The sequence below is a fragment of the Carcharhinus amblyrhynchos genome, chromosome 6, assembly GCF_965287045.1.
Source record: "Carcharhinus amblyrhynchos chromosome 6, sCarAmb.v2.hapA, whole genome shotgun sequence".
In the NCBI taxonomy this organism is placed as follows: domain Eukaryota; kingdom Metazoa; phylum Chordata; class Chondrichthyes; order Carcharhiniformes; family Carcharhinidae; genus Carcharhinus; species Carcharhinus amblyrhynchos.
Genome location: NC_137329.1, coordinates 88,700,417 through 88,723,639, shown reverse-complemented (window position 1 = coordinate 88,723,639; position 23,223 = coordinate 88,700,417). Strand labels below are relative to the sequence as shown.

General features: G+C 41.3%; 1 protein-coding gene across 4 annotated transcripts in view; it reads right to left on the bottom strand.

Moving 5' to 3' along the window:
- The window catches only part of LOC145344087 (ELKS/Rab6-interacting/CAST family member 1-like), a 789,164-nt gene that overhangs the window by 747,164 nt on the left and 18,777 nt on the right, over window positions 1-23,223 (bottom strand). The gene's annotated exons all lie outside the window — the stretch shown is intronic.

Sequence of the window (23,223 nt, the reverse complement as noted above, 5' to 3'; positions counted from 1 at the left end):
GTAACTGTGTCTACATTCTGGTCAAATTGTTGTTTTGAAAGTAGCTCAGGTTTTGCTCAGGATAGGCCTCCAACATTGATATACTATATTCTTGTTGCTGGTCCTGTTTCTTGGATTTGTTGTCCCTGAGAGGATTCATTTTCCTGTATACGTTAAATGATTAAACTGGGACCCCAGTTGTTGGTGTTTGGTCATCTTTTTCACAGTGTTAGTTTGCAGGTTTTCACTTTGAAAAACTTACTTTAACAGGAAAGCCATGTAAAGATTGCTGTCTCCCTCCATAGACACCTACATCAAAAGAAAGCTCCACCAAAGTCACTCCTCGGAGATCTTGTGGTTCTGTAGGTGGTGAACCTACCTTTGAGCCAAAGGTCCTGTCCAGGACTTAGTCACAGAAGGAGCATTCACGACACAATTGACCAGGTTGATATTTAGCCCTCTAATCCTTCCAATCTTTTCCAACTATAATCCAAAAGGATAAGAGTAAATGTGTCATGATACAAAACCAACAAATTAGCTCTGTAAATGTTAAGGAGATGTGGGATTTCTCCCCCCGCCCGCCTCTCCACACAGAGGGTCATGAGTCTTTGAAACACTCTTCCCCAGAGAGCTGTGGAGGCAGCGGTATGGCCTACTTTATGGCAGAGGCAGATTGATTTTTGACTAGCAAGGAAGTCAAAGGTTATCAGGGATAGGCAAGAGTGTGGATTTGAGGCCACAATCAGATCAGCCATGACCTAATTGAATGGTACATTAGGCTAATGGCATCAAAAGCCTTTACCCGATCCTAATTCATATACTCATATGTATGTACGCAGCTCTAAAATCAGATGACTTCCGCTCCATTTCCATCGATAGGCAAGATTGAGCACCAATGTCTACAAACCACTAAATGAACTGTGGTTCAACATCATAATTTAGCCTGCAGCATACCTAAGCATCTATATTAGTGACTTCAATAGCCAACATCATATAGGGATACCTCAACATTACCACAGGGGGAATAACCATCAATCTGGACCTCTGGCAGGATCTAAAACTTGTGTATCATGCAAAGCAACCTGCCACATTTCATTCCACCAGTTGGAAAAACTACTACTCACCTGATCTTTGTTTTATGATCCAAGACAGCAAAAACTGACCACTGATGCATTCTCAACAAGTGCTATCTATCTTCCCCCGCCCACTCCCAGCATTACCTGACCATCCTTGCATTGGCCCTCACCTACCATTCATAAAGTCAAAGCCAAAACCTTGCTAGGATTTGTGAAAGAGCAACTGGATGCATGCAACAGATATATTTTAAAAAAACGTCATTAACAGGTCGGTTGGTAACACTTTTGTTCAAGTCTGAAATGTTGTGGGTTCAAGTCCCACTCCAGCACTTGACCACACGAGTCTAGAATTAGACTGATACTCCAATGTAGTGCTGAAGGCTGATTTATTGGAAGTGCCACCTTTCAAAAGGGGTGTTAAACCAACTGTCTCCATTTGTCCTTTCAAATGGAGGGATGCAAAAGATCCAAATGGAAGTATTTCAAAGAAAGGTAGGGAATATGGCCCCCAGTGTGCTGATTGAAATTTATTCTTCAATCATCGTGTAAAACGGAATATCTGGTCATTATAGCAATGCTGTTTTTGAAGACTCACTGCGCAAATTGACATTTGCTACACATCAACAATACTCAAGAAGCACACCAGCAGGACAAAGCCTCTTCCTGACTGGCACCCCAATCACCACCTTAATCATGACTTCCTCTACTATCAGCACACAGTTACAGCAGTTGTATGTACCATCTAAAGTGCACTACAGCAATTTCGAAGCCTCCTGTAACAGCAGCTTCCCAATCTGTGACTTCTGCTGCCTCGAAAGCAGATGCATGGGGACATCCAAGTTCCCCTCCTAACCACAGACCAACCTGACTTGGAACAATGACTAATGAAAATCTTTGAACTGCCTTTTTCAAAGCACTATAGGTGTACCTTCACCACATGGACCATAGTGGTTCAAGAAGGCAGGTCATCATCTTCAAAAACACGTGGAGATGGACAACAAATACAAGCCTCATTAGTAGCACTCACATCCAGTGCACAAATAGAAAAAATATACCAGTGGCAACACTTCAAAAAGTACTTCATTGCTTGAAGTGTTTTAGGGCTTGGTGGTCATGAAAGGCTCTACACAAAAGCAAGTCCTTCTTTCTCAAAATAGACATTTTCTAAGTCTTCAATTGATCCATTCAACTACAATAATTTGAGTCAAAAATGGAAGCTCTGCATTAAAAAGGTGTAACATTCAACTGTAGCTCACAGATGCAAAATAAATTAACAAGGTTTGGCCCTCAATCTTATGCAATTTTGTCAGCAGCTGTATGAATGATAGTACCTTGCAGTTCAGTGAGTTGTGATAGTGTGAACAGCTAATGTGGTCCCACTATTTAAGCAAGATTGTAGAGATAAGCCAGGGAATTACAGACTAATGAGTCTCACATCTGTGGTTGAGGAGCTATTGAAAAAAATTCTGAAGGAGAGAATCTATCTCCATTTGGAGAGGCAAAGTTTGATCAAGGATAGTCAGCACGTTTTGTCAGGGGGAGGTGATGCCTAACAAATTTGATTGAATTTGAGCATGCAACTAAGCGTGTGGATGAGGGCAGTGTGGTTGATGCAGTTTACATGGATTTCGACAAAGCCTTTGTCAAAGTCCCACATGGGAGACTTATTAAGAAGGCAAATTTGGGATACAGGGTGATCTGACAAGTTGGATATATAATTAGCTTAACTATAGGAGATACAGCGTGGTGACAGATGGTTGTTTTAGTGACTGGAGGCCAGTGACTAGAGACGTGCCACAGGGATCCGTGCTGGGTCCCTTATTGTTTGTCATTCATATAAATGTCATAGGTGACAACATGGGGGGTAAGATCAGTAACTTTGCCGATGACACAGAGATTGGCAGGGTGGTCAAACATGAGGTTGAGTGTCTTGGGTTACAGGAAGATATAGACAAGAGGTCAAATGAGTGGGTAAGTGACAGGTGAAACTTAACCCTGAAAAGCAATTTGGAAGGAGTAATTTGATAAGGAAGTATACTATGAAAGGTCTGACACTGGGAAGTTCCAAAAAACAAAGGGACTTTGGTGTGCTTGTTCATAGATCTCTGAATGTGGAAAGGCAGGTAAGTAGGGTGGTGAAAAAGGCATATGGCACTCTTGCCTTTATCAATCAGTGAATAGATTACAAATGCAAAGAAGTCATGATAGAGTTGTGTAGAACTTTGATGAGGAAACAGTTGGAGTACGGCGTACAGTCTACTCGCCACATTAAAGGAAGGGCGTGAAAGCACTGGAGGAGGTGCAGAGGAGATTCACCAAGATGCTGCCAGGGATGGAACATTTAAGTTATGAAGGGAGGTTGGATAGGCTTGAGTTGTTTTTGTTGCAGCAGAGAAGGCTGAGGGGCACGCTAATTGAGGTGTGCAGGATTATGAGAGGCATGGGCAGGGTGAATAGGGAGCAGCTGTTCCCCTCAGTTGAAGGGTCAGTTATGAGGGGACACAAGTTAAAAGTGAAGGGTGGGAGGTTTAGGGGGGGATTTGAGGAAAAACCTTTTTACTCAGAGGGTAGTTTGGAATGCACTGCGTGGAAGGGTGGTGGAGGCAGGGTGCCTTTAAAAAAAAAAGGAACCTGGATGAGTACTTGGCACATCATAACATTCAAGGCTTTGGGCCAAGTGCTGACAAGTGAGATCAAATTGGCAGGTCAGGGCATTTCATGCATCGGTGCAGAATTGATGGGCCGAAGGGCCTCTTCTGCACTGTAGTAATCTGTGATTCTGTGATCTGTGATAATATGGGGATATGACTGAGATCAAGTTAACTTTCTGGCTTGTATGTATTCAGTATTTACTGGAATTACCAACAAAAGGAAGAAACAACAAAGAGGCATCATGCACGGTCATAGAAATAAAAAAAAACAGACAAAATAGAACTGCTTATTCAAACAAAATAGGTGAGATTTCTCCAGTTGACAGTTTTACGCAAAATACAAAATGGGGAACTTTTTTAAAATGCCAGAATTAACTGGGGGAATTTCACTCCCATAGACACATGCGGTGTTATCCAACAACTCCAGTAAAGATAACAAAAAACTACTTTGACAAATTTTCATACGTAACCAGTAGTAATAAAAGTCACAATTCAAATTTCATGCAAGAGCTTTATCAAAGAAAATGTTCCTATTTCCCAATAAAACTGATTGATACAAACACAAATTTATAAAATTCAAATATACTTATATAATAATGAATGATTATAAGTTCCTAATGACATTATTTACAGGCAAAACTGAGCATGAAGTTGAACCACACACAGGATGAGTAATCAACATAATTCAACCATTCATTCTAACCACAATAAATAACACTAGTCACATGGTGGCACTGTAAATGTGCATTCCTGAGCACAATGAAATATCTTGGTAAAGGTTATTTCTCATATACATACCCAAGTCCAGAGCAATTGACTTCTTCTCATTTCCCTTGGCCCCGCTCCTATTTTCGCCTTGTACTGTGTTCGGCTCCCTTAGCCCATTCTGGTTACCAGCATCCTTCATTTATGAGCAGTATTGCCACAGCTGGTGCTTGTCTCAAGCCTCATCCAAGGTAGCTATTGTCTCAATAACTGCTTGGCTTCTCTTACTAAATTGCCATTTCAATTGTTTTGCTATTCTGCTGCTTTGTTGTTTACAGTTGTCTGTCATGATAATCCCAAAGTAACCAGAGGGAAAAACAAATTATCTGGGCCACTTCCCCTACTCTATAGAACTTCTCTGTGGATCAGCACCTCGACATGTTGAAGAGGCTCATGTGCTCCAATGTTCCTTGAGCAATCTCATCTCAAGCAGCTTGCTCCTAGTGGCAGGACCGGGGGGTAGTGCCAGACAGGAGCAGCCCCAAAAGTACTCAATGGCAGAAGAAGCAAAAGGAGGATGCAAAGGCAGAAGAATGTTTCAGCGGCAAAGGTCGTTCTGGTTGTCCTAGTTTCACATATTATCGAAACCCGATCATCAACCCGTCAAGATAGAGTAATAATCATGACTCCCCAATGTCCCCACATTAAACAAAATCATCTGCAGACTTCTATTAGGGCAATACTCACAAAGGCATCCTCAAATCAAGGGGCAAGTGACAACAACTCTATATGGACCGCAGAAGGCCCTCAAATCTGCTCCACCATACAAGGAAGATAATGCTTATATGCAACTAAAGTACATTTACCTAATTTTGCCCTACATTCCTTGACACAGCTAACAAACAAATGCACTGACAAAAGGAAAACATTGCAGGTGGTTGAAATCAAAAATAAAAATAGAAAATTCTGGAAATATTTAGGTCAAGTAGCATCTGTGAAGGGGTTCGGCTCCTCAACCGTTTTAATCTGCGTCTTAAAAATTTGACCCAGCAGCCACAGCCCTGTGAAGTGTTGGGAGTGGGGGCAGGAAAAGCTCCACATTTTCACAATCTTTTGTGCTCACTAATCAATCATTTGATAGTCAGGTGTCAAATACATATATCCCAGTGAAAGCAAAACCAAATAGTGAGTGAAGCCTGAAACATTGGCTAGGATTCTGTGCTCCCGTTTGCAGCAGGTGGGAATGGCAATAGAAACTTAAAATCTCAGAAGAGGCCCAAATCGCATTATTCATTGGCAGGAAGTCTGTTGCAATTGACCCCGCTCCTGCCAGTGACGGAACAGACCCCTTCAAATAAATTTAAATCTACTTAAATTCGCTGGTTACATTATTCATTCACATCAACACGCAAATTACAACCTGTTTCCCACAGCGTGCACCCAGAGGAGCTTAGGTGAATATGTCACTTGGGTGATGGTGGTGGGAGAACAGCAGGTCATGCTTGAGCAGTATCCTGGCACGGCCCACTGGCACTCGACCTGCCCCTTCCTATTCTTCCCCCCAACGCTGCGAGCAATACAGGAGAAAAGGCCACCACTATGCCTAATGGCTTCAATGCCACTGCAGAAAAATTCCACCCATTATGTAAATCATATTGCTAATGTGCACTTCTAACTCCACTTTTTGTATTTACTTTCTCCAATTCTCTCTAATTTATTTAAATACTATTGCTGCTCATGGATAATTTATTTCTATTTCTCCCCATTCTGTAAACTAATGCTACAAATTAAAACCACCCATAAAAAGAAAAGAAACATTCATTTATATACACCCTTTCAAACCTCAAGGTGTACTGAAGCACTTCACAACCTTCAAAGTACTTTCAAAATGTACTCAACTGTTGTAATGTAAGGAAAAACAGCAGTAAACTTGCAAAGCAATGAGATAAATAATCAGAAAACATACTTTAGTGATGTTGCTCGATGGATAAAATGTTAGCCAAATACAAACACCTACATCCTTTGGAGTTTAGAAGAATGAGAGATGATCTTAACGAGACATCAGGATTCTGAGGAGACTTGGCAGGTAGATGCTGAGAGGATGTTTCCCCTCATGGAGGAATCTAGAAATTGGGTATCCAGTTTCAAAATAATTTCAAGTTTGAGATGAGGAGAAATTTCTTCCCTCGGGATTGTTAATCTTAGACATTCTCTTCCCTCGACAGCAGTTGAGGCTGCATTGCTGAATGTGTCCAAGGCATATTTCAGACCCATGTTTATTCAACAAGGGGATCCAGGATTATGGGGACAGGCAGAAAAGTGAAGCTAAGGCTACAATCAGATCAGTCACAATCTTATTGAATGGTGGAGCAGGTTCAAGAGGCTGAATAGAAACAGAAATGACTGGAAATAAATAATATCTGAGAAGAGGAGACTCAGTCTGACATTTTGGTATAGATGGTTTCCAAATATACTAAGAATTTTGCATTCAGTATGCAAGTGGTAAGTGTGGAGAGAGACTCTGACTGCCCTTATGGTCTGACTCTCATTTATTTCCTAGTTACACCACTGGTAATTTCTTGTTGTGCTACTTGGTTGCATTGAAAAACCTTTCAAGGTGCTGTTATATCATACAATTTTGGTCTCTTTTCCAAAAGGAACAAACTCTTAATTATTCACAATACAGCAAGAATCTGTCCCATATATGAAACATAATAAAACAAGTTTAGCAAGCATTCATGCTGGCATCAGATGCCAATCTGTTTAAAAAAATGGAGTAGCTGTGACATTTTCCCACTTACTGTTTTTAAAAAACACTTCAAATGAATCAAAAAAAAGCCACATTTCAGTTGCCAATTAAGTTGCAGAGCTACACAAACCAAAAAGATTCCATCTTCATTTAGTTGATTTTTCTTACATTTTTATTTTCAACCAACCCATCCCTCCCCTTAGTTGTCTTCTTCGCTGCCCATAAATAAGAGCTTTCCCTACTCCACTGGTGACACTATATTCCCAAACACCCTCCAACCAAGCTGTATCTCCCTCATTTTCCTCCATGCCAGTTTCTATCTCTTCCTTCTTTACTTTCTCCCTCTGTACTGCCTGCTGCACCTATTGTTCTGTTCTATTTCTGTTTCTTCCTAAAACATGCATCTACTAGTCCTGATTCAATTTTCCATGCTTTAACTCTTGACTTGAAGTTACACTTTATGTGGATTTCCCATATGCAAATACATCTTTTATAGGTATAAAGCTCCAATCTCCCCAAAGTCACAAACTGCCAGTGAAATAAACCATGCTGATTTTCTCAAATTTTCCAATGACTAAAAGCGCAAATGCAAAGCAAAAACTGCAATATCTTCACATTGATACAGACCATTCCTCCTTTATTTCCATTCCAAACAGAATTCCCATCTCTCATTAGGTTCTAAATTTTCCCAAGCTCATCTTCTCTATCAGACTCAGTTTCTAACTGAACTCAACATCCAAGTGCCCTTCTTGACCACCACCCTAACTGGAATGAGAAATGCTTCTTTGTCCTGCATACTATGTATACATCGTTAGTACACAATTAATTACAAACAATTGCTAAAACACTATCAAATCATCCAAACACAAATGACCACAGCGATTTGAAATAGAATGAAAAACAAACATATGAAATTGAGATCAGTACATCATCTTCAAAATCATTTATTGTCACTGCTCATTCTAACTTTGTCAGTTCCAAAGTACTTACCTGAATAAATACCCAGGAAATGTTGGATAGATTAAAACGTAATTTAAAATGTAGATAGCGACACAACTCACCATTCTCTGATCACCACCTTCCCACCCTTTCTGACCTCACCCAACTAAACTCCCACATCCCCCCTCGGTCCAACCAACATCCGAAAAAACCTCCCCAGCCCAACTACCATCCAACTAAACCTCCCCAATCAGACTATGCCCCCACTTTAGTCGGCTACCCTTTCGACCACCTGAACACCCCAACGTGGCTGACTACCCACTCAACCCTTTGCCCAGCTATTCACCAAAATTCATACTGAACCTTTAAATTTATCATATGGTAGCTGGTATCGTAAAAAGTTGTTTCCTCAACTCACCTCTGCTGTGACAAAGTTCCCTCATGGACATTGCACCGCAATATCATGTAAAAATAGCACTTAGAAGACAACGATAGAAATGCACAGTAGTATTGGTGAAATCTACAAACAGTGACAAAATTCAGGCCTTGCTGTCCCTCAAAAATAAAATAATTGGAATTTCTCTTGAACTACTGAGGAAATGATACACCCGTTTGTTCGAATTTTGTTGTGCAATTGCTTTCCTTTCATTATCCTGCATTTTCATTACACACAGCAATTTCATTCAATTGATACTAATTTCTCCTTTTTCACAAAAGGTCTTTTCATTAGGGCTGCACATTGCAGGATCTCAAACTTCTTTGGGGCTGCTGGGAAAGTCATTGCTAGCTTTCTGAATTAAAATTTATTGCTGTTCAATGGACAGTACACTTTGTGTTTCCAGAAGGAAGGGACCACAAATTAAGAGGAAATGTTTTGCAAAAAGGTTGTTGTTTAATTATGGTCAAACAATGAAAATAAAATCTCCTAATTACCACAATATATACCCCAAAAGAGCAGCGACAGTGTCCCCACACTGCAGCCAAGCTGCATGCTCATTTTGTGCCATTATTTGTACCAGTACTGCAACAGCAACAGTTCATGCATTGCTTATTAACTGACTTAACTGATTATTCAAATGTAGTTAATCACTGCTTTGTTCTTTATGATTCATTCGATAGATCAACTGATCACTCCACTGTGCATTCTCATACAATCTTTTTGTATTTTGATTATTTTCACAAAACATGAGCCTATGAACTTTCATACATTCTCCATTACACTCCCACACAGAAAAGGATAATGAAATAATGGCTGAAAGAACCAATTACAAATTGACTTCAAATCAGGATTGAAAAAAACAATTTATATCTGCAACAGAAGAAAGCCTGCCAGCCCCTTGAGCTTGTTCTTCAACCAATTAGTTAACAGTTGATCCCTCAACTCCATTTTTTTTTGTTCTGCATCTCAGTACCTTTAACTAATAAATATCTGTGCTGAAAATATCAAGTGACCAACATTCACTTCTTTTGGAACAGCGGTTCTTTGACCTTGGTGTACAAAATTGTTTCCTGGTTTCACTTCTCACTGGTCTAAGCTTTAATTTTAAGATTGAGCTCTGGTTCTCATGATCCTGCCCTACATCTATTCTATTATATCGTTTTATTTTAAACATTTCATTAAATTACCACAACTGTTCAGACTGAAGTATATGTAACATGTCATCATAATTTAAACCACGAGTCTGATCCAATCCCTTGAATCTGCATTGTACAACATCCAAAACTAATGTACCCAGAGAACCAGTGCTCAAAAAAAAGCAGTTGTCCTGATTGGATTTTACCTAAACTCTGTAGAAGGAAGCACAACTTTCTGCATTTTTTATCCCATATCCTTGATGCAAAAGCCATCATTCTTATCAATTACTTTCTGTACCTGTGCACTAGCTTTAAGAAACCACTGTGAAACAGACTTGTAAAAATTATTGAATCGTAGAGAAAAATATGAAGAAAAGTTCCTGGGTTGATCAGCACAGAATGGAATAAGGCTGTTTATCTCTGCTGAGGATATGGCTCTCAAAAAGGCTCAGAAACAAAATATTCCAAAAGCCTGATAAGGTGTGATCTCATATGACACATACATTAACCAACTGAGGAAAGGTGAAACAGGATATTCTAGCAGGGGGATAAGCTCTGGGGTAACTTCGTGGGCTTCCAACTGAAATGGGAGGGATCTTGAATATCTGTCCTTTACTAATTTACCAATGAATAAATGATTGACACGAGACGCTCCCTTCAGAAGTAGATATAGTGTATAAAAGGGTTCTCTCAAGATAAAAATCACTTCAGATAGGAAAGAGCTTTATACATGATCCACAGTGGTCTCAGCTAGCTCAAGAAGGGACTGCCATCAGCTGCAGCTTCATCTGTTTGTTCAGGCTGGGACCAGTAAACTGGTCTCTTAGACAGCTGCCACCACGAGCCAGAGGTCAGCAATCCAATTTTCCCCATCATTTTGTCCAATCTGGGACCAGTAAACCATTATAGGTCGGATGCTTTTTCTGCATATTTAGCTTATGCATCATAATTAAACTATCACTTCCTAATAATCCAATTTAATATCACATACAACCTCAACCACCTTTCTGGGTCTTCTCACCGCTGGACCAAAACATTAGGTTTACGCTTCCACAATTTCAAGTCTCTTATCAGAAAAACAGTTCCAAATTTGGACCTCAGATTTGTTCACATGAAACAGAACATAGGAACAACTGTGGGCCATTTAACCCCTTGAACCTGCTTTGGTGTTCTTCAATATCATGATTGATCTGTAATCTATCTACACAGACCCATCATTGTCCCCATATCTCTTAATATCAGTGGGTGGTAAACAAAAACAAAAAAAATTGCAGTTTTAGAATTGAAATTGATTGCTGTTTGCAGAAGAAATTTGAAACGTCAATCATCCTGCGTGTGTACGATTCGTCATTTTACTAATTGTTTTGACTACTTATTATGGGCAGCAAAGGTGGCCAGTGCTAACCAGAGCTAACAGTAGTTAGCACTGTTGTCTAACAGCACCAAGGACCTAGCTTTAATTCCTGTGGGTAGAGTTTGCTTGGCAGAGGTGTGGAACCAGGAGGTAAAATCAGAGAGGAATACTAAGGTTTGTGGGAGATAAATGGCTCTAGAATAAGGAATATTAGGTTAATGGGGGGGGGGGGGGGGGGGGGGGGTGTGTGTGTGTGTGTGTGTGTGTGTGTGTGTGTGTGTGTGTGTGTGTGTGTGTATGTGGTGGTGGTGTCAGGGAGAAAGTAATAGAGTCTAAAGCAGGCCTATTATTTATGTGTATGTGAATGCATGAGTGTGATAAGTAAGACTAGTGAATTACAGCTGCAGATTGCCATGTAGAAATACAATGCTGTGGCTATGAACACAAACCTGTCTCAGAAACAGAGCAGGACCAGGTGTTTAATAGTCCTGGATAAGAGGTTCTCAGGAAAGACACAAAGAAAAGTACAACACAGGAACAGGCCCTTCAGCACTCCAAGCCCATGCCGATCATAATGCCCTAACTAAACTACGAAAGGAAAAGGGGAAGGAATAACAATATTGATGAAGGAGAGCATTGCTGTGCTAGAGAAAGAGGACATCCCAGAGGATTTGAGGACGGAACCTATTTGACGAGAGCGACAAACAAAAAAAATTGCAAAACATTGCTCAGTGCAGTCTACTGGCTACCAACTAGAGGGAAGGGTGTAGAGGAACACATCTGCAAGGAAATTACAGAGAGTTGAAAATTATAGGCATAGTTATAATGGGGGACTTTAATTACCTGAACATAGACTAGGCAAAGAAGCACTTATGTTCAGGAAAATTTTCCACAGCAATATGTTTCCAAACCAATGAGAAAAAGGGCACTGAATACCTTCGAAGAAGAAATGGTTTGGGCATAGAATGTAGGGCAAATCTAGAGTACCCAGGACAACAAAAGTGGCAAAGATTAAGATGAAGAAAAAGTGTGACCAATACAGATGCTGGGTAAAAAAAAAATAGAATGGAGAGCCATGTTCAAAAGATGTAGGAGCAGAATTAAGCCATTCGGTCCAGCAAGTCCACTCCTCCATTCGATCATGGCTGATATCTTACTTATCCCTATTTTCCTGCCTACTCCCCATAACCCTTCAACCCATTACTAATTAAAAATGTCTAACTCCTCCTTAAACTTATTCACTGTCCCAGCATCTACCGCACTTTGGGTTAGCGAATTCCACAGATTCACAACCCTTTGGGAGAAGTAGTTCCTCCTCAACTCTGTTTTAAATTTGCTACTCCTTATCCTAAGACTATGACCTCTATCCTTGAATGTCCCACAAGAGGAAACATCCATTCCACGTCTACTTTATCCATATCTTTTATCATCTTGTACACCTCAATTTGATTTCCCCTCATTCTCCTAAATTCCAGAGAGTATAGGCCTAAACTGTTCAATCTCTCTTCATACAACAAACCCCTCATCTCTGGAATCAATCTCCTCTGAACTGCTTCCAATGCCATCACATTTTTTCTCCAGTAATGGGACCAAAACTGTGCACCATACTCCAGGTGCGGCCTCACCAATGCCTTGTATAGTTGCAACAATACTTCTTTACCTTTATATTCTATTTCTTTAGCTACAAATGCCAACATTCCATTCACTTTCTTTATTATCTGCTATACCTACATGCTAGTTTTCTGTGACTCATGAATGAGGACACCCAGATCCCTCTGCACCAGAACACCTCAAAGTCTCTCCTCATTTAGATAATAATTCACCTTCCAATTTTTCCAAGCAAAATGCACGACCTCACACTTACCCATGTTAAACTCTATCTGCCACATTTTGGCCCATCTCCTAACCAATCTATATCCATTTGTAAGGTTCTTACTTGCTCACTGCAACTTACTGTCCCACCTCTTTTTGTGTCATGCTCAATATAGAAGGTTCAGAGGAGAGGTGAAAACGCAAATAAGAGTATGAAACGAGCCTTGCAGCTAATATAAAAGAGAACCTTAAATCTTCTATAGTATATGAATAGGAAATAAAGTGGTAAAAGGAGTGGGGCCAAAAGTCAAAGCAGTATTTGATGGAGCAGCATTTTGCTCTTGCAAAACTCTGCACTGCATAGAGTCATACCTAGTACAAATTAAGATGGTTGCTGTTGATGCAGATTAATCATCTAAGTTTCAGGATGTAATAATCTTTCTAAGACCAGTCTTCTATCATCATCACCCTTTATTTACAACTTGCTCAAAGTGCCTCTCAGTGACTGCAGTACACAGGTCAGCCCCAAGTCTTTCAACTGCCAGCTTGAGTGCAACCAGCTCCTTTCCCATTGAGCAAATCTCCACTTGCTTAATAGGGGAGCTCATTTTCTATGAGGCCCACAAGGATATTTATTGACGATACCCCATGGCCATAATAAAATCCTTGCCTCCCCCAGTCCATTTCTTCCCCATCACCCCTGCCACAGGAGGGCCTTTTTCGCTGCTGAGCCTGGGGTCGACTGGATGCCCTCGCTTCCAAACTGAGCGACATAAAGCCACTGACTCTGGTTCTTCCTAAGGTCTTGCTTCCGTTGGGGTGCCAGTTTCCTCTGCTTCCACCTCAGAATCCGTATCGTCACACAGAGGGACAGGCCTAGGGTCAACTTCTAGTCGTGGCTCAACATTGAAAGTGGTCACCCCCATGGCTGGTGACAAGACCTGCACTGGCACAGACTCTCTACTCCAGAGTTCTTCCTCACAATTTAAAGTTTTGAAGTTTAATCTCAGTGGTAGAGAAACTTTTAGAAACAATCATTGAGACAAAACATGAATAACTGTGGGTTCATTAAGCAAATTCATAACCTCCTTACTTTTATACTCTTTGCCCCTATTTGATAAAGCTTAGAACACTACATGATTTATAAACCACTCAGTCAACCTGTCCTGCCACCTTCAACGACACATACACCCAGGTCCCTCTGCTCCTGCACCCACTTTAAAATTGTGCCCTTTGTTTTGCATCATCTCTTCATGTTCTTCCTACCAAAATGAATCACTTTACATTTCTCTGCACTGAATGTCATCTACAATCACCCATTCCAATAATTTGTCAGTGTTTTTTTGAGGTTTGTACACTCTCCTTTTCATAATTTGCAATGCTTCCCAGTTGCGTATTATTCGCAAATTTTGAAATTGTGTCTTGTATACCAAGGCCCATGTAATCAATATTTATCAGGAAGACAGACTCCTAACAAGGGAACGCCACTACAGTCTCAGTGAATATTAAACCCACTTCTGGGTGCCACACTTTAGGAAGAATGCAAAGGTATTGGAGAGAATGCAGAAAAAAAATCATGGATGTGGAACACAGTAATGAAGAAAAATTGAAAAAGTTAAGACTGCTTCCTTTCAAGAGAAGACTGGAAGGAGGTCTGATGGAGGTATTCAAAATCGTGAGGGGTCTGGACAGAGTAGATTGGGAAATATTGTTCCCACTTGTGTAGGGATCAATAAAAAAGGCACAGATTTCAATTAATTGGCAAAAGCAGCAAATTGAAATGAGAAGGGAAAAAAAAACTTTCACACAGCAGGTGTGAAAAGCAGGTCTGGAAAGTACTGCCCCAGTGCGCGATAAAGGCAGGTTCAATCGAGGCATTCAAAGGGCTGTTATTTGAAAAGGAAGAGTGTGCAGAGTTCACAGCAGAAGGTGAACTGTGTTTTTTAAAGAGGACAGATGGTCCAAATGGCCTCCTTTTGTGCTGTAATTACGCGATTTGGTAATTTGCCTTCAATTCTGTGGGTTGCAACTGCAACTAACAGTCTCTTTTGAAGGACTGTGTCAAATGCTTTTCTGAAAACTATGTAAATAATATCCATAGACATTCTCCAGTCCACTACTTAAACCTCATCAAAAAAAAATCAATCTATTTTGACTCTCCCTCATTACCTGCAGGCTTTCAAAGTGTTCAGTCTCTCCATTTTTAATTATAGACTATGTTACCTTGTCTATAATTTCTTGGGTACTTACTCTCACCTTCCTTAACTGGCAATGGCATGCACAACATTCCAATCTAAAGTAAATATTCCCAAGTTGAGAAAACTTCAGAAGCTTATAGTGAGTCAATGTTCTCACTATTTCCTTTAAAAGTGATAGGAATGATCCAGTTGTGTATTTGTCTCTTCTATGTTTTTCTTCTTCACTGTTATTCTGCTTTTGTTAATTTTGGTGAATCCATCTGCAATGCCTCTGCCGCACCCCCCTGGATTCAATGCAAGGACCCAACAAATGCTAGTGTCCTTCTTGAAGCCAGCTCCACAAGTTCTCAAACAAAACTGTAAAATAAATTTTGATGGTCAAAAAGCATCTCCCCATTGGGTCCTCAACTCTCCAAATGTCACCCTTCCAAGAAAAGACAAAGAGACAACTTCAAAAGATACAATGAAGCTCTCTGAAGCATGCAGAAGTTGCTACCAATCATTCAAAACTTGTCCATCATGCTGTATCACACTGAGCCACAGTGGCTAAAGCTGAGGCAGTGGCAGAGAAGGAAAAGAAACAATCCCAGAACTCTAGACTCCACCATCTCATGACATCCTGCCCCATTAACACTTATGACTTTGCTGGTGATGTTCATCCAGCAGTAAGAATCCTCTAGTAGCAAACAATAACAAACAGAAAAAAGCAACTTCATGAAGTAAATCCAAGTTAAGGATTTAATAACAATCCTTCTCTTTACACAACCACGTTGGCCACAAGTGCTTCCCCCAATCTTCATTTGCTACTGGCTCAGCTGACTACCACATGTTGCCTCGACCTTAATGAAGGCTTTTCTCCTTGCAAGTATGGCATTCAGATGTGCAGAAAAAAATGGAGCTAATGCTTTTCCCTTCTAATACTAGAGGAGCGTCCATCAATACTGATGCTAAGTTTGGATTCCTCACATATACCAATTGGTGTAGATTATAGCCCCCCCGCCATTTGTAATGAACATTCTGCATGCATCACCCAAGCCAATGCAATCTGCGATTTACAGCCTGGTTGATCAGCCAAAATCTTATGCAGCATATCATCTACTACTGCATCATTTAATTCACAGAGATCATTACTGGATAGGCTTTCTGTCGTAGTATGCAGTACCACAATAGTTAAATTTTCATACATATCTTAGCACTCATCACTCACAAATTCACCACTGTTGTCGGTCAACAATTTAGACAGTACCCCCACCCCTGTCCAATCTAATTTTGTCCACAAAAATCTTTGTCTTTGCTATAAATCACTGCAGACATGCTGAACTGGATGGCCACGTCCATGAAGTGTAGATGCCTTTCCCTTTATCCTAAATCTTCAAATCCGTAGCCACTACATCGTTGAAATCCCGAGTCAGAAATGGTAAAAGGACAGTGAATCATTACTTCAGTGTGATTTCCCCATGTCAATACATACTGAATTGTCCAAACATTCACTATTTTGTGAAACTGTGTCTTTGCAGCCACACATGAAACAGTATATGTAGAAACCGACATGATGAGGACAAGGACCGTGAAGGCATTGTTTTGGTCACAAAATTTGAGTAGACTCACAACTGGATACAGAGACATCCTTCTATATTATGTACAAATCTCACATTGGGCCGACGTTTGCTCTGAGTTCTCTATAGCCATTATCTAGCACACTTGCATTATGTAGCAGCGCTTTCAGTCTCTGTGAAGCTGGATGAGCAAACTGCTTATGAAGTTTCAAAATAATCCTTTTGTCCATCAAGCTGTTATCGGTAATTGACACGTGTCATGAATCTTCTGATTAGTCATTTTCGGTTCACTTAAGAATAGGCAATAATAGCCTGACCTTGTAAAATATCTTCAAAATACCACAGCTTTGTCATGCTTCAAATCTATAGTCATCTAGGCATTTTTCATGGTAGACCTGCTTAATAACAAAAGTATATCACTTGAAACAACATCCATACTTATGAACAGTCCAAGTCCTGCAATTGTTCAGGGGAGATCCACCTTTTTGGAAGAAGTGAAAGTATCATCATTTCCAAAATGAAAACAGGTGTAACTGTCACATTCTTTAACTTTTTGTTCGGTCTTTTTGATCAAGGGACCCCAGACTGCAATTTAGTCAATCTTTGCCACATATCTCCACTGCCCAACACTGCTCAAATAAAAGGGTACATCATCAGTACGCTCATTATTGGATTCAAATTTTGTGACCAAAACAATGCCTTCATGGTCCTTGTCCTCATCACGTCGGTTTCTACATATACTGTTTCACATGTGGCTGTAAAGACCCAGTTACAAAATAGTGAATGTTTGGACAATTCACTATGTATTGATATGAGGAAATCATATTGAAACAATAATTCACCATCCCTTCAGTTTAAATATCTTTTATCATCTTCCCACGTCTTCTATCTCCATTATCAAACTGGTTATATCTGGTTTCAACGTCAAGTCTGTTATTTGTGTAACTGTCTCTGTATAGGAGCCTTCGTGTACCATTTTGTCAAGCATGTAGCTGAGCGACCACTGAGTCCTTTCCTCTGGGTTCCAATGGCATTCCAATTTGAATTGAAAAAGTGGCAGGGAATGATTGTTTCCCAAAAAAAAATTTAAAGATGGTACCGTTTGAGCAAGGAGAGGTTATGTTCCCTTAAATTATGTTCCCATCATTACCAGAACTTTCCATTTGAGACAGGCAGGCACAGTCCAACAACTTAAAGGCCAAAACCCCACATGGAATCTCCAAACTAAACCTCATTAATTTGTTACAGCCCTTATTGAATTCCATGATATATTCCTCCATGTACTAGTTTTCTTGTCTTCTAATCCTGTCAAAAATAATCCACCCTTCATAATTCTCTATAAACACTTTTTATAAAAATTATCTAGATATTGCAGCAGGGGCTCTGACCCAAATATTCAATTCCTCTCTGGCCATGGGCGAGGTGTCAGACGACTGGAGGACATCTAATGTGGTTCCCCTATTAAATAAAGGTTGTACAGATAAACCAGGGAACTACAGACCAGTGAGTCTCACGTCAGTGGTAGGGAAACTATTGGAGAAGCTTCTGAAGGAGAGCATTTATCTACACTTAGAGAGGAAAAGCTTGATCAGGGATAATCAGTCAGCGTGGCTTCGTCAGAGAGAGGTCAGTCCTAACAAATTTGATTAAATTTTTTGAGGTGGTGACCAGGTGTGTAGACGAGGGTAGTGCAGTCGATGTAGTTTATATGGATTTCAGCAAAACCTTTGATAAGGTCCCACATGGGAGACAGCGCACATGGGAAACAGTGCAATTTGATAAAGTGGATATAAAATTGGCTCAGTTGTCAGAGAGAAGCCTAGTGACTGGACGCCAATGTTCAGTGGCATACCACAGGGATCTGCGTTGGGCCCCCTATTATCTGCCATTTACATAAATGACATTGATAACTATGTTGGGTTATGATTAGTAAGTTTTTTGATGACACAAAGATTGGCTGGGTGATTAACAGTGAGGCAGTGTGTCTTGGGCTACAAGATATAGCCAGAATGGTTAAATGGACAGATGTAATCTAACCCTGAAAAGTATGAGGTGGTACATGTTGGAAGTAGTAATTTGACAAGGAAGTAATCACTGAATGGTAGGACACTAGAAAATTCTTTGGAACAAAGGGAACTTGGTGGGTTTGTCCATGGATCTCTGAAGGCAGAAGGGCATGTTAGTAGGGTGGTGAAAAAGTCGTATGGAACACTTGCCTTCATCAATCTAGGCATAGGTTACAAAAGCAGGGAAGTCATGTTGGAATTGCATAGGTCTTTGGTAAGGCCACAGTTAGTGTATTGTGTGCAGTTCTGGTCACCACCTTATAGGAGGTGTAGAAGGGAATTTCTAACCACCTAATTAGATTTACAAGCAGAATGCAGTCTTACAGAGAAATCATTCAGGAGCAGAGTTATTCATTGTGAAAACTATAATTGATCTGTTTTTGACTATGTACATCAGATCTTTCAAATACATTCTGTCACTCTGTTCCTGAGCTATTTGACTCATCATGAGACTCTGATTGGCTGTATGTTTGTATCTGTCTTGTTCTATGTTAAATAAATTTTGTACATCTTTGCACAGAGATATTTGCCTTGCGAGTTTTGGATTATCTAAGTCTAAGATACAATTGGCCACCTTTTGAAATTGCTCCACAACAGGAAGGATGAGATTGCACTGGACCATCAGGAGGTGCGTTAACACCAGATTCATCAGCCGCACTCACAAGACAGCCCCGAACATCACCCAAGCACAACGTAACGCCATCCACGCTCTCAAGACAAACCGCAACATTGTCATCAAACCAGCAGACAAAGGAGGGGCCATCGTCATACTGAACAGAACGGATTACTGTAAAGAAGTGTACCGACAACTAAACAATGAGGAACACTACAGACAATTACCCACAGATCCGACCAAAGAACACACTCGTCAACTCAACAATCTGATCAAGACCTTTGATCCGGACCTTCAGAGCACCCTCCGTGCTCTCATTCCACGTACTCCCCGCATTGGAGATCTCTACTGTCTCCCAAAGATACACAAGGCAAACACACCTGGCCGTCCCATCGTATCGGGCAATGGAACTCTGTGTGAGAACCTCTCCGGCTACGTCGAGGGCATCCTGAAACCCATTGTACAAAGAACCCCCAGCTTTTGTCGCGACACTACGGACTTCCTACTGAAACTCAGCACACACGGAGCAGTTGAACCAGGGACACTCCTCGTCACAATGGATGTCTCAGCGCTCTACACCAACATCCCCCACAACGATGGCATTGCTGCGACTGCCTCAGTACTCAATGCTGACAACTGCCAGTTTCCAGATGCAATTTTACAACTCATCCGCTTTATCCTGGACCACAATGTCTTCACCTTCAACAACCAGTTTTTCATCCAGACACATGGAACAGCCATGGGGACCAAATTTGCACCTCAATATGCCAACATCTTCATGCACAGGTTCGAACAAGACTTCTTCACTGCACAGAATCTTCAACCGATGCTGTACACTAGATACATCGATGACATTTTCTTCCTTTGGCCTCATGGTGAACAATCACTGAAACAACTATATGATGATATCAACAAATTCCACCCCACCATCAGACTCACCATGGACTATTCCCCAGAATCAGTTGCATTCCTGGACACACGCATCTCCATTAAGGACTGTCACCTCAGCACCTCACTGTACCGCAAGCCCACAGACAATCTCACAATGCTCCACTTCTCCAGTTTCCACCCTAAACATGTTAAAGAAGCTATTCCCTATGGACAAGCCCTCCGTATACACAGGATTTGCTCAGATGAGGAGGATCATGACAGACACCTCCAGACCCTGAAAGATGCCCTCATAAGAACAGGATATGGTGCTCGACTCATAGATCGGCAGTTCCGATGCGCCACAGCGAAAAACCGCACCGATCTCCTCAGAAGGCAAACACAGGACACAGTGGACAGAGTACCCTTCGTCGTCCAGTACTTCCCCGGAGCGGAGAAGCTACGACATCTTCTCCGGAGTCTTCAACATATCATTGATGAAGACGAACATCTCGCCAGGGCTATCCCCACACCCCCACTTCTTGCTTTCAGACAACCACACAACCTCAAACAGACCATTGTTCGCAGCAAACTACCCAGCCTTCAGGAGAACAGTGACCACAATACCACACAACCCTGCCACAGCAACCTCTGCAAGACATGCCGGATCATCGACATGGATACCATCATCACACGTGAGAATACCGTCCACCAGGTACATGGTAAATACTCTTGCAACTCGGCCAACATTGTCTACCTGATACGTTGCAAGAAAGGATGTCCCGAAGCATGGTACATTGGGGAGACCATGCAGACGCTACGACAACGGATGAATGAACATCGCTCGACAGTCACCAGGCAAGACTGTTCCCTTCCTGTTGGCGAACACTTCAGTGGTCACGGGCATTCAGCCTCTGACCTTCGGGTCAGCATTCTCCAAGGCGGCCTTCATGACACACGACAGCGCAGAGTCGCTGAACAGAGACTGATAGCCAAGTTCCGCACACATGAGGACGGTCTCAACAGGGATCTTGGGTTCATGTCGCACTATCTGTAACCCCCGTGACTTGCCTGGGTTTGCAAAACCTCACTTACTGTACTGTCTGGAGACAATACACATCTCTTTAAACTGTGATCAGTGCTCCTTCCACTCACATTATCAGCCACTTCAGGTCTTGAACAGCAGGTTAGGTGTAAAGATTCGCATTCTAATCAGTAATCTCTAAACTGTCTGTGCTTTATATGCTCTGTCTGAGGCCAGAACTCTCCATTCACCTGACAAAGAGGGTGTCCCTCGAAAGCTTGTGAGTATATTATCAAATAAATAGGTTGGACTAAAACCTGGTGTTGTCAGATTTTTTACTGTGTTTACGCCAGTCCAACGCCAGCATACCCACATCATGACTGGAGGTGGTGCACAGGGGATGCTGCCTGGGATGGAACATTTAAGTTATGAAGAGAGGTTGGGGAGGCTTTCGTTGTTTTCATTGGAGCAGAAAAGACTGGGATGGAACCTGATTGATGTGTACAAGATTATGAGGGACAGAGTGGATAAGGAGCAGTTGTACCCCTTAGTTGAAGGGTCAATCATGAGGGGACAGAGAGTCATAGAGATTTATAGCATGGACACAGGTTCTTCAGCCCAACTTGTCCATGCCATCCTTTTTTTTAAACCCCTAAGCTAATCCCAATTGCCTGCATTTGGCCCATATCCCTCTAAACGCATCTTACCCATGTAACTATCTAAATGCTTTTTAAAAGACAACATTGTATCTACCGCTACTACTCCTCCAGCGTCGTCGTCGCGGTGGCGGCGGCGGAGGAGGCGGAGGAGGAGGAGCTTTTTTACCCAGAGGGTGGTGACGATCTGCAATGCGCTACCTGGGAGGGTGGTAGGGGCAGGTTGCCTCACATCCTTTAAAAGGTACCTGGATGAGCACTTGGCATATCATAACATTTAGGGCTATTGGACAAGCGCTAGCAGATGGGATTAGGTGGGAGTTCAGACATTCCTAATGTGTCAGTGTGGATTCGATAAGCCAGAAGGGCCTCCTCTGCGCTTTATGATTCTGGGATCTGTAATCCTTCTTCTTTATTTAGGGTATCAGCAGTCCAGTCAGAAAACACTTTGCTCCTTATCTTATTTTTGGCCAGAAGTGATAAAGCCAAGGCCATACCATGCTTTCTCCTCAGTATTGTAGTAACAAGGGTCCACATTTCCACTTCTGTCTTCCATTGCTGGTATGATTAAGCATCCAAAAAGGCAGGAGAACAATCAAACAACACAAGTCTGCTTTTACCTTCTGCCATTGTTGTGTGCTGAGTCTGAAGCACCTCTTGAAGCCTTACAAAAAAAAAAGCACCAAGCTACAATGGGTTTTCCTCTGCTTCCAATGTTCATCCAGCACTAAGAATCCTCCATTTGCAAGCAATAACAAACAAAAAAAACTTCACAAAGTAAATCCAAGAAAAGATTTAATAAAGATCCTTCTTTACACAACTACTTAGGCCAAGCCCGGGGCCACAAATGTTTTCCCCATCCCCATCCCATCTGCTTCCTATTTCTACCAGGTCAGCAGACTACCACAGCATGTTGCCATTGGTTACATTGTAACAGGTTATAGGAAAGGTTAGAATCATGATGTAGCTATAGAAAAGGAACATTCTCCATCATCAACCATGTCTCCAAAAGTGCACTGCAAAAATGAAATTGATCACAAAATCTCTGAAGCAATAATTGTATTTATTACAACAAAACGGTGCCAGGTCCTTGCAAAGAAAATAATCAACTGTTTAGGACAAATAGTCTGCAAGTAAAATAACAAATGACAGTCTATGCTTAAGAAGTAGGCAAATCGTTTGATATGATAAAGCAGAGTTCATTTGCCCGGTGACAGAGGGGTTAGGGATGGTAGAGGTGACTGAGATATATTTTGAGAGATAATTCCTCGATGGATAAATTGAAACAGCTCACTGGTAAAAAGAAATACAGATCAAAAAGCCACAGGTGTATACTGAGTTAGCTAAGGCGGCACAATGGGGGGAGGATATCATTATCTGTAACATCCCTGGCTGGGAGTTCG